The 13,689-nt window shown below is 36.0% G+C and overlaps 1 pseudogene; it reads left to right on the top strand.

The window, feature by feature from the left end:
• Window positions 1-11,600: 11,600 nt before the first annotated feature.
• LOC141716113 (18S ribosomal RNA) lies at window positions 11,601-12,388 on the top strand (annotated as a pseudogene).
• Window positions 12,389-13,689: the final 1,301 nt, after the last annotated feature.

Here is a 13,689-nt window from a genome sequence, read left to right as displayed (position 1 = left end):
GTGGATGTTCCAGGCATATGACAGTTAATAAAGCCCTGTTATCACAGTTTGAGGAGATGGTTGACCCATTGGTAACTTTTGGAGACAACAGTATAGGATTCACAATGGGAAATGACAAGTTGATTTCTGGAAATATTATCATTAAAGATGTAGCACTAGTTGTTGGTCTTGAAGTAAATCTTCTAAGTGTCAGCCAGTTCACAAACAGAGGTTTCAAGGTAATATTTGACAAAGAAGATTGTTCAATATCTAGCAAGAAAACTGGTGAAGTTGCTTTAAAATATGTGTAAGGAAAGGAAGCCTGTTTGTTGCAGACTTAAATTCAGCAAACAAGGATGGAATATGTTGCTTCTACACCAAGGCATCCATTGAGAAGAGTAAGTTGTGGCACAAGAAACTCTCTCACATGAATTACAAAGAAATCAATACTTTGGTGAAAAAGGAATTAGTGAAAGATATGGCAACTCTGGAATTTGCTTAAGATGAAGTTTGCGAGGCTTATCAAAAAGGAAAAATGAAGAGGTCTAGTCACAAGAGTAATATTGTAAATTCAATAAGTGCTCCATTGCAGCTTATTCACATGGACATGTTTGGACCAGTTAATGTCTTATCTATATCAAGGAAGAAATATGCATTGGTGATGGTGGATGACTACTCAAGATACACTTGGGTGGAATTTATGCATTAAATGGATGAAACTCCACACATCATCATTGAACACATAAATAAAGTTGAGAAGCAGGCTGAGGATAAAATTGTGTTAAAAGATTGAGGAGTGATAATGGCACAAAATTCATGAATGCAGCTTTAAGTGAATTCTGCAAAGACAAGGGCATTGTTCAAGAGTTCTCAGCTACAAGAACACCCCAGCAAAATGGTAAATAAAGAATAGAACTCTAGTTGAAGCTGCAAGAACAATGCTGTAAGATGCCAATTTGCCAACAAGTTTTTGGGAAAAAGCTGTAAACACTGCATGCTATACTCAAAACAGATATCAAATCAACAAAAACCATGGCAAGTCACCTTACTCAATTTTGTCAAAAAGAAATCCTACTGTAAAGCATCTGTATGTGTTTGGAATCAAATGTTTTGTGCTCTAAGACAACTCTGAATATGTTGGAATTTTTGACTCTAAACTATTTGAAGCTATTTTTTTGGGATATTTATTGGAAAGAACTGCCTACAGAGTTTATGTGCTTGAGCAAAAGAATATTATGGAAAGTACAAATGTGACCTTTGATGATGACAAATGTCCATGCTTGGAATGCCTTGATGAAAATGAAGCTGAAACCCTTAAATTTGAAAATTTGAACATTGATAGTGATTCTGAAGATGATGTTGAGATCAACACAAACAACTAAATGGATAAAGAATCAATTAAACCAGTGAACTGTGAAGATGATAATTCATCTCAAAGTAGAAACTCACCTGAATTTGATGGCACAAACTCAGGAGGAGGAAGAAATGATAGTTCTGCAAGTCATGCCAATAATGGAGAAAATGCATACAACTCTAGTCAACAAGATCACACCAGAAAATGTGACATGAGTCACATAATAGATGTTATTATTGGTGATCCAAATGATGGAGTGAGGACTGGAAGCGCTACTGCAAATGAATGCTTGCATGCATGTATCTGTCTCAAATTGAGCCAAAAAAAACTGAGAAACTCTACTTGATCATGACTGGATAAATTTCATGCAAGAAGAGCTAAATCAATTTTAAAGAAATAAAGTTTGGAAATTGGTTCCTGCACCAAAGAACAAAAGTATCATTGGAATAAAATGGGTGTACAGTAACAAAATGGATGAATATGGAATTGTAACAAGAAACCAAGCAAGACTGGTTTCCAAAGGCTACTTAAAAGAAGAAGGAATTGATTATGATGAAACTTTTTCTCCAGTTATAAAACTTGAAGCAATAAGAATCTTTCTTGCATTTGCTGCACACTCAAATTTCAAGGTGTATCAAATGGACGTAAAGAGTGCATTCCTTAATGGTGAATTGGAAGAAGAAGTCTATGTGCAACAAGCACCTGACTTTGAAGATCCAGAATTTCCAAATTTTGTTTATAAACTGTTAAAGGCTATTTACGGATTGAAGCAAGCCTAGAGCATGGTATGACACACTGTCCAAATTTCTACTCAAACATGGATTCACAAGAGGGATAATTGACAAGGTTGTATTTTACAAGCAACATGGTATTGACATTATCCTATTTCAAATCCATGTGGATGATATAATATTTGGTTCGACAAATGAAAAGCTATGTCAAAGATTCTTAAGACTCATGCATAGTAAATATGAGATGAGCATGATGGAAGAACTAAGTTATTTCATTGGCCTTCAAGTTAGCCAAAGAAGTGATGGAATATTTATCAGTCAAACCAAATATGTTAAAGATTTATTAAAGAAATTTGGAATGGTTGACTGTTCACCTGCATTAACACCTATGTCTACAGCTACTAAGTTGGATGAAGATAAGAAAGAAAAAAATGTAGACATTTCAGGCTATAGAGGAATGATTAGATCTTTGATGTACTTAACTGCTAGTAGACCATACATCATGTTTGAAACATGTCTGTGTGCTAGATTTCAAGCGAATCCTAAAGAATCACATTTGATGGATGTCAAGAGGATTTTCAGATATTTGAAGGGAACACCAAACATGGGATTGTGGTATCCTAAGAGAACTGATTTTGAAGCTATTAAATACACAGAGGCAGATTTTGTTGGATTTAGGATAGACAGAAAGAGTACAAGTGGAAGCTGTCAATTCCTTGGTCAAAGACTTGTATCTTGGTACAGTAAGAAACAACAATCTGTGTCAACTTCCACAGCTGAGGCTGAATACATAATTGCTGGAAGTTGTTGTGCTCAAGTGCTTTGGATTAAAAATTAATTAATCGATTATGGTCTATTGTTACATAAAATTCCAATCATGTGTGATAATACTAGTGTCATATCCGTTATTTCTAATCCAGTTAATCATTCTAGAACTAATCACATTGATGTAAGGTACCATTTTATTAAAGAACATGTTGCAAACGGTGCTATTAAGATTATTTTTGTTCCAACAGAAAAACAATTAGCTGATATTTTCACTAAACTTTGGATGAAACAACTTTCACTAGACTTGTAGGTGAAATTGGTATGTTAAATTCTTCATCCTAAAGGCAAGAACTCAGCTAATGTGTTGCAGCAAATTAATTTCTGATAAATCAAAATTAATTTGACTTAATTGGAAATTAACTGGAATATGATCTATAAATATTTCAGGATTCTCTTTATATTTATTTTTAAAATTTAAACCTAACTTGCAATTTTTTCATATTCTAAGAAAAACTATCTAATTGTTGATTCACATTTTTAATATGTGAAATTAATATAAGACAAAACTAAAAAAGAACAAAAGTATGTAGAGAACTGAGTTCTCGATAAGTCTAAATGACTTTTCGACAAGTCATTTTGAGACTTCTCAAAGAGTTCTCGATAAATCTTTTTTATGACTTCTCGATGGACTTCTCGATAAGTATTGTAGAGATCTCGATATAAGTATCAACATTGAGTTTTCTGTAAGTATAAACTTTAGACTTATCAATAACTCAGAACTGGAATTATTTAATTCAAAAAATTATTTCAGTAAAATACTTTTGATATAAAATCAATTCTAATTTTATGTTGATGTATTCAATGTAAATTGAAATAATTCAGTCCAATTAGGACAAATTGGGCATTTATTCTATATCTCGATAAGTCACTATCTAGTTCTTGGTAAGAGTAAGTATAATGACATCTCGACATGAGTTTTCCAATTAACGTGACTTCTCAATAAGAAAATACCAACCGTTTATTCTTACTTCTCAACAAGTCACATCTCTAGCCTATAAATATCCAGACATCTTGACATAAACCCTATTTACGCTTTCGAGATCTCAATTGACCTAACTTCTACAAATTTTCACCGCTCTCACTCATTTCAAGCTCTTTCTCTCTCAAATTTCATACCCACTCAAGCTCAAACACCTTCAATGGTTGTCAACAACGTTAGAGCTTTTATACCAAAAGAGGGCACCAACTATTTGGCATTTGTTGATGCAAACCAAGCTCCTGAAAACTTCAAGTGCTTTGTGAGATTCATATCTCTCAGGGACCTTGACAGCTAATCATGTGCTTTACTTGGATGTGTTGAATGAATTCTGGAGCTCTCCTGTGATTAACACCATTGTCCATGAATACCAAGATGTATCTTTGGTGGTGAATTGCACAATTCAAGGTGTAGCTGTGGAATTCAATACAAATAATGTCAATAAAGCTTTGGGGATTTCTACAAATAATATTGTGGAGGTTCCAACACCACAGGAATTAGCTGAGTTTATGGACTTCATCAACTATAGTGAGAATATTGACATGGCTAGACTGAAAAAGAATAATCTCATAAGGGAATGGTCTTTTGTGTTTGACTCTACCATTAGAGCATTCACATGCAGAAAGACTGGCTATGACAATATCTCCAGTGTAGTGCGTAAGTTGGTGTACTCCATGGCTTACAACAGACAACTCAATGTTGGAAGTTTGATCCTGGAAGAACTAAGCACAAGGCTGGCAATGCCTTTAGTAAGTAGAGGTAAGGAAATTTTATTCCCTAGGTTTATAATGTCCACTTTAAATCATAAAGTAACTGACATTCATATGACTAATGGTATAGATAGAAATCAAATAGGCATTTGTAAACAAGTGTTCAAAGTTTTATTTGGTTCACTAACTACAAAGAATTAGGTAAAGGTAGCTCTACATGTCACTAACTTTTTGTTGGAGAGATTTAGAACCTACCCTTACCCAATGCCTGACATGAGATCCAGTGCTATAACTAGTACATCTATGGCCTCTGCACCTGTAGAAGTACAAAAACAGGATAGCATACATGGGTCTTCAATAACTGAGACCATTTCTTCAAAACCATTAGAATCTAGAAAACCAACTACTTCATCCTCTCAAAAGGATGGAGTTAGTAAATAGAAGAGAAAACAAACACCCATGGTTGTTGTTACTGAGAGTGGTGAGGACCAAATAAATATTGAGTCAACCATGGTCAGAAAACCAAAGAAGTTAAGAAAGGTTGAGTTGACCACTCAAATAGCCACCTCTACATCTTCTAAAAAAGATGCAGTTATAACAAAGGGGCATCAACAGACTCTAGGAGCACCTTCTCAATAAGGTGTCACTATTTAACAAAGCATTCTCCCCAATGTATCCTGTATGGAGTCTGCACCACCTCTTGAGCACTCTCAAGAGGTTGAAAGAAGTCATTTGGTTGACACACATAATGAGAGCACATCAGTTGAAACTCTATCATCCATTCAGGGGGAATTGCCAAAAATCAATTCTGATATCTCTAATCTTATTTCCCAAATTTCTTCTTCATATAATGAAAGGCTTGAATCCACCTCTCAAGCCTTGCCAACATTAAGTGACAGAATTCAAGAAACTGTGGTCACCACTAAGAAGGAATCATTAGATGGTGAGAGGCTACATGCTGAGGTAAACCTTGATGACACCATAAAAAACATAGAGGTTTTATCAGTTTTTACTGAAGACCATGTGCAGGTCCCTATTGCACCTTCATGCGTATCATAGCCTTCACAGACTGCTAGGTTTGAGGGTAGTACTCTTCAGGGGGAGCTACTCAAACCCTCTCCAATTCCATTAGAGGTTTCTCAAGTAGGAACAACTCTTCTCACAACCCTGGCTGAAATTGCTTTATCAATTGAAGATGGGAGTAGAATTGCCAATGATCTAGTCATTGAGAAGGAAAGTCTAGCACATTGAGGTGCCAGTTCCCTGAAATAGGAACGAGAGTTTGAGGCCATGGTACATGATAGTAACCTGGTCAAATCCCCTCCAATTCAAATGGAGGTTCACTCTTCTAGTGAACAACACACTATCACAACCACAATTTCTATCGTGAGTCAAAATATGACCCCTGTTACAGGAAAAATTACTACCTCTATCCCATCCACTTCCAACCAACCATCAACATCAACCACTACACACAATCCTGAACACTCATTTCCCAATGGTTGTAAGATGTTCAAGTCCAACCAACCACATTCAATGATCTTTTGGTTGATCAGCTTGCACGCCTAGCCAATATAACCCAACAACTCATTACCACTGACATTTCCAACCAAGACTGCCAGGCCATTCTGCTCTCATATAAGGAGGATGTTGAGGAGTAACAAGAGAAGATTGCAGATGAAGCAGATGGTAATATGGATGCATGGTTGTCCAAAGACTTCACAGCAACCATGGAGGAGGCCTTGGCTCAATTAATAGAGGAATATGTAACCATTCTAGAAAGCAATTCCAAGGACCTCACTCTTCAAGAGGTTTATGATGCTGTAACGGATGTGTACAAATCTCAACTGAAGGCCTTTCATCATATTGGAAGAGCTATGAAGAACATTCTAGACAATCATCAAACTGCAGTCAAGAAAATTTTCAATGATAAAATTGATGAATTGATGCCTACTTTCTCAGACATAAAATTAAAGTTCAACAAGTTTTCAGATAAGCTTCAAGCTCTCTCTCACACACTAGTTGAAGAAAATGTATCCAAGTTGAGGGAATCTTTCATAGCCTTGCATGAGGTGATCCGGAAGCAGATTACTCAAAATAATGACTCCAAGGTCAAACTGGATCAATTGTACAAGGCTAGGTATGAACCATCAGCTTTGGTAATGGAGGAGATTAGTAATGTTGTTCAGAATTATTTTGGCACTTTATCTGGATCAAGTTTACAACCTATACCTTCCACCTCAACCAACCTTCAAATCCAAAATCTACAAACACAAGTATTCAATCTACAAACTTCAAATGACTCTCTATATGCTCAAGTATCTCAGCTAACCTCTCTAGTCACCAGCCAGCAACAAGAAATCAAGACCTTAATAGAATCCAACAAATATCTACAAATGCGGACCTCAGTGACGTCGGGAGCTATTATGGGAGCTTTAAAGATACCCCATCAGGAAATACCTCAAGCTATAAGGACCCAAATCTCTCTACCTACACCTCTTGTGCCTGCTATCAAGAGTAAAGGAGAGATGAAGTCTCAACTACAGCTAAAATCAAGCCAAGCCACAATTCAAAAGAAAGATGATGTTGAAATGGACAGACTTATGAAGGCAGCTGAGGGACCTTGTCTTGATAACAAATTTGATGAACTCCTAAAAGCCCTTAGAGTCTCTCTAAACAACAATCATTTCACATACAAGAAGGCTTTGGATAGGAACATAAACTTCCTGAGGGTGGTGATGGTGATTAATAGAAACTTCATGGAAAAGAGGATTGTTGCCAATGTCAATGACTCAGGTGTGGACAGATGCATGCATGTCTCTCTCTCTCTCTCTCCCTTTCTCCCTCTCTCTCTCTCCCTCTCTCTTATCTACAATCAAGAAAAGCATCCGAGCTGGACATCTTTATTAATAAAGTTAACATGATGATTCCATAGGACACTCTCTTGCTCGATGAACTCAAAAAGGGTCAAATGGTTGCATTTCCAGAAGCCCACCTTCAACCAAGTAAGGGAGTGACCTACATTTATCCTAACACCAAATAGTGCAAACATTTTCAGATTTTAAAGCACTGTGTCATAGGGAATAAGAAATTGTTGATGATCATAGAGACAGATCTGACGTTAAATAAAAATAACATTGTTGAAGATGTGGAAGCCTTGAAGATTATTGTTAGATATTTGAAAAATGCTGAATCAATGTTACCAAGAGCTCAAATTAACACAAAAGATGACTTGGATGATGATGAGAAGAAGAAAGATGAACATAAATCTTCTAGCTCAAATCCAAGTTAGTCTAGCAAAGCAACTGGAAGCAAGGTGGATGATAAGAAGAAAAGGAAGGAGGAGGAGAAGAGAAAGGATGATGGAAAGAGAAGAAGAAATGATGGAGAAGGGGAAAAGAAACAGATTGCCCAAGTATCAAAAACTCTAGCAATTCAAACCCCTAAACCTAGCCATACAAACACTCAATCTTTTCAAACCTCAAATCCCAAGTACCTATACAAGCCAACTGCAAATTCCATACTCAAGATACCTTTCATAGCTAGCCAAGAAAATATCAAAACCACCTTCACTCAGACCTCCAACCAAAACTCACTTTACGACTGCAAGAAGAAAACCAAGAAAACTTCAGGCTGGGGTTGGTGCTATTTGGAACAGCTTCAATCAAGATGACTTTCTATTAATTTCTAAGAGCATAACAGAGTTTCTATAGGAGAAGTCAGAATCTACTACAAGGATGGCACCTTCATTTTTCTGAATAGAGAAGTAATAGAGACATTTTTAATTATTGAATTGAAGAGAGTGATCAGTTTGATGAATGCTAGGGATTCAAGTAAAAGGATGAGGAATGTTGTGTTGGCTGAAAGGTTAAGAGAAAGGAACATAAGGCATGTGTTAGCTATTGAGTACAACACAGGGGGGTGAATGTGTTTTTATTGATTTTTAGCCTTTTTAAGTTTGGATAATGGAGTGTGAACAAAGCATTTTAATTGTAGAGCTATTATGTTAGCAGAATTAAAACAATAAGCACAACAAACACTATATTTAAAAACTCGCTTAATTTGTATTAATAAGTTTTTCTTGCAAAAAAATCCGTGTTCTTAAAAATATAAGAACTCAGCTTCTTCCTTGAGAGAATACAAGAAAATGTAAAACTATTTTTTGCTTCTAAACTAAGGACTAGTTCATGCTTTATACACTAGCAACACAAGTTTACAAAACTTGTACTAAACTGTAGTAAACCCTTTTATAAAGCAACCTTATTCTATTTCCATTTCTAGCTTAGCAAATCTGTGCAGAATCTTGCAGGTATGTGACCATCCTTTGTCTAGTTAATCTTGGCCCTTGATCTTGTATTCTATCCAGCTACTTTGTAGACTTTTCAATCTAGTTGATAGATTGTTTGTTGACTGATAATCTTGGATCTTGAATTTGTTTACAGTCTGTATTTGAGAGGCATGTCGAGATCTCCAGTTTATTCTATAGAGAAGTGACATCTCGATAAGTATAATGACTTATCGAGATCTCTGAGTTCTCTATAGGTACATTTGACTTGTCGAGGTCTCTTGATATTTGCATGCTAAATGACTTGTCGATATGTATGAGATATCTATATGTAGAATTAACTTGTCGATATCTCAGAGATCTCTATATATATTTTAAATTATTGATATCTCTGAGATCTCTAATGATAATTTGACTTGTCGATATCTCCAATCTTCACATCTTCATTTTGACTTGTCGATATCTCTGAGTTCTCTACATGCAGAAATGACTTGTCGATATCTCCAATCTTCATATCTTCATTTGACTTGTCAATATCTCTAAGACTTCTCTATAAGACATTTTGGACTTCTAAATAAGTCATTTTGGAGTTCTCAAATGACTTCTTTATATTACTTGATCCGTGACTTGTAGATATCTTCACTTCGAACATTTTTCATAAAACAGATTTATTCAACTCCAAGCTTATGTATCATTTCTCTGAGGCATGGCCTGTCTTGATTTTCTTCCAGAGTTTATTCCTTAGGCTTGAACAATTTACGAAAAAATACTTCAGTCCAATCTTCTAACCATTTTACAAACTCAAGTAATACAATACAAAGTTCAAAATTGATTATTAAACAACTAAATCTTAGGGTTGTCAATGTGACTTGGTCTTGTTATTGTATAGGCATGCCTTGCACAACAACATGCTAGGAAAAGGGCCGAGGGGGAAGAAAGAGAAAGGAAATATGCTGAAGAGATTAAGATGTTTGAAAGAAGATCTAATGAACCGAAGGCAAGAGGGTTGAGCATGGTTTGTTAAGATGGACAATTTCTGTATATTAAGGCTGACAGAGTTTCAAAATTTATGATTCATCTTCTCAACAGTTACTCATTAAATGAATGGCTCAAACTAGTGGAAGCTCTAATAGGAACATAATTTATTGAAGAACTTGAAGTACTAGTCAAAATCAAGGACCTCGGTAGAAAAGAACCTGGTTATGAGAAATTTACCTAATTTTGTAAATGTGAACTGATGTAGCTGATAAATGTATAAAAAGTATATTTTGTCAATCTGTCAATTTTATTGTAATAGATTTTAGCTTGGGATTAGTCTTGTTATTAGGCATGAATTTGTGATAAGCAATCTTCTCGCAAATTGGGGGAGATTGTTGTGCAAGATGTGCCTATATCAAACATGACTAAGTCATATTGACAACCCTAAGATTAATTTATATGATAATCTATATTTGTATTCTATTATTGTATTCCTTGAGTCTGTAAAAATGTTTAGTATATTAGACTAGGGGATTTTTCTATGAACAACCTTCAAGTTTAGGAATAAACTCTGGAAGAAGATCAAATCTTGATCATACCTCAGAGAGAAGTGTAGCAGCTTGGATTTGACTATTACTGTTCTAGGAAAAATATTCTAAGTCTGATATCGACAAGTCACATATCAAGGGATATCGAGAAGTCTGTCGCGAAGTCCAAAATAACTTGTAGAGAAGTCCCAAGAGATATCGATAAGTCTTTTCTACATGTAGAGTTCTCAAATATTGATAATTGAAATGAATATGTAGAGAACTGGAGATATCGACAAGTCATTTTCTCATGTAGAGATCTCAGAGATATCGACAAGTCAAATTCTTCATGTAGAGATCTCAAAGATATCGACAAGTCAAATTCTTCATGTAGAGATCTCAGAGATATCGACAAGTCATTTTTGCATGTAGAGATCTAGATATATCAACAAGTCAAAGTCTTCATATAGAGAACTCAAGATGTCGACAAGTTAAAAGCCTATGTAGAGAACTGGAAATGTCGATAAATAATCTACATGTAGAGAACTAGAGACCTCGACAAGTCAAATATACATGTTGAGAACTCAAGATATCGATAAGTCAATTTACTTATCGATATGTTACTTCTTTACAGAATAAAAAGAAATCTCGACAAACTATCTCAAATTCAGAATACAAACAAGTTCAAGATTCAAGATTATCAGTCAATAAATAATTCATTCACTGAACTGGAAAGAGTACAAAAGCAGCTTGATGAATACAAGATCAAGAGCCAAGATTTACTGGACAAAGGATGGTCACAGACCTACAAGATTCTGCACTGATTTACTAACATCGGAAAAGGAAATAGACAGGGTTGCTTTAGAAAATGATTTAGTACATTTTAGTACAAGTTTTGTAAACCCGTGCTGCTAGTCTATAAAGCATGCACGGGTCATTAGTTTAGATGTAACAAATAGATCTATAAAATTTTATATTCTCTTTCAAGATTGTAGCTGAGTTCTTATTTTTAAGAATATAAATTTGTAGCAAGACAAACTTAATTAATACAATTAAGTGACTTTTTGATATATTGTGTTTTGTATGTTTACTGTTAAACATTATGTCTCTATAATTCTTAACTGCTTTGTTCATCCATAATTCAATCAATTTTAAAAGTCAAGTAAAATCCAAGAAACACATTCACCCCCTATATGTTATATTAATTGCACTCAATATCAAACAGGCCCAGACTCCTAAAGGTGGCAGAGGTGGCGAAAGCTTGACGGAGCAATGTCGCGTGGAAGTAGAAGGCACACGGGTCATGAACTTCTTTTCTCGGAAAAGAAGCAATGATGATATTTGGGGACTAAGCATCGCCTAATTCTATGCCAGCAGCCGTGGTAATATAGGGGATGCAAGCTTTATCCGGAATGATTGGGCGTAAAGTGTCTGTAGGTGGCTTTTTAAGTCCTCCGTTAAATCCCAGGGCTGAACCCTGGACAGGCGGTAGAAACTACCAAAATGGAGTACGGTAGGGCAGAGGAAATTTTTGGTAGAGCAGTGTAGTATGTAAAGATCGGAAAGAACACCAACAGCGAAAGCACTCGGCTGGGCCGACATTGACATTGAGAGACAAAAGCTAGGGGAGCAAATGGGATTAGATACCTCAGTAGTCCTAGACACAAATGATTGATACTAGGCGTTATGCGTATCAACCCGTGCAGTGATTTAGCTAACGCGTTAAGTATCCCGCCAGGGGAGTACATTCACAAGAATGAAACTCAAAGGAATTAAAGGGGGACTACACAAGAGGTGGAGCATGTGGTTTAATTTGATGCAAAGTGAAGAACTGTAACACCCCCAAATCCGGGGTCGGGGATCCGGGTTGTCACGAGTTCCATTTCCCTTAATAACACCCAATCTTAATAAACAATCAACTACTCCGTACTGTGACCCCGGAATAAACACACACACCACAAGTTATAGTCTCGGAGATGAATATCCAAAAAACACGAGTCATTTTATTCCACAATTATATGCCATTACACCTTAAAAGGGTTTCTGAATATTTTTACATTTCTTTGCCATTATTATAATTCATAAAGATACATAAGTCTGGTACATCAAAAGTTGAAAGCCTAGCCTATTGGTAGTTCCTACCTCAGCTACATCGACATCAATGCCTATAGGAAACTGTGGAACGTTTCCTATCCGCTCGTGAATTGGGAGCTTGGTCATGTTCATCTTGTCTATCTGATGTTGTGTGATGAAAGAAGAAAGCAGGGGTGAGCAAAAAGCCCACCGAAATAATATGTATAATAATTAACAATATATGAGCATCCTCATAGTACTCATGAAAGTCTTGGTCAAGAAGAAATGAACCAAGTTTGATCTCTTAATGCGACCAAGTCGCAAAATATTTAGTATATATATATATACTTTTCAGAATTTTTAAATCCTCTTCCATGTATAATATACACAGAGTTCCAGTTTATAACTGTATAAAAATATCGTTGCAAGGTGATCTCATATATCTAACCTTGTCTCAACGTTTTTGTGAAAATCTTTGTCAAGCATAAGATAATCATTAACCAGGTATAAGTTGAAAAGATGAAGTTACTAGATACTCCAATATACTTATATCTTTTCCGAATACTACTTGAACTACCACCATTCAAGTTATAATTAGTCCATCCCATAGATGAAGCTATACGACAAAACTTGTATAGAATTAATCTTTGAAATATCATCAGAATGAAATGAAGTTACGAGATACTTCATTTGATGAAAACATCATTTTGAAAACTCGACCCTACCAATATTTAACAATCGCCCAGCCGTAGCCTTTCTATCGAAGTGCTCTGGGTAGTATTGCAGAAATATCCAATTGGATGATGAACTCATTACGGGAGTTTGCCGCGCCAGGAAGACCACTCACGATGATCAGTCGCAGTAGTGCAACCCCACCATTTTCTACATGTAGAGGAGAACCTGTCGGATTTACTTGTCAACCGAACACTGGACTCCTAAGGAATGGACCGTCTTAGAGGAACTTCCAGGCCATTTGGGCCAATATAATAAGGCTGGGCTGGCGCCACTCGACCACTTACGCCACTCCTAGTTCAGATGAAATCCATGACTCTGAAACGTAAAGCTTGTCCCCCTTTCCCCAAGTAGAAACTTGTTGATACGGCTCCACCAAGAAGTCGTATCTAGTTGGAAAGGAAAACTCACCGATATTTCCCAGGCGGTGCCTGTTAATGGATTAACTTGTTCTAAGAATTTTACTTCCCGAGTGTTGGGTAAGTAATCAAAAACTCTTTTATCAAAACAGCAACC

The sequence above is a fragment of the Apium graveolens genome, chromosome 3 (assembly GCF_009905375.1).
Source record: "Apium graveolens cultivar Ventura chromosome 3, ASM990537v1, whole genome shotgun sequence".
Lineage (NCBI taxonomy): Eukaryota > Viridiplantae > Streptophyta > Magnoliopsida > Apiales > Apiaceae > Apium > Apium graveolens.
The sequence above is the reverse complement of the archived record's forward strand: the minus strand, read 5'-3'. Positions and strand labels throughout refer to the sequence as shown.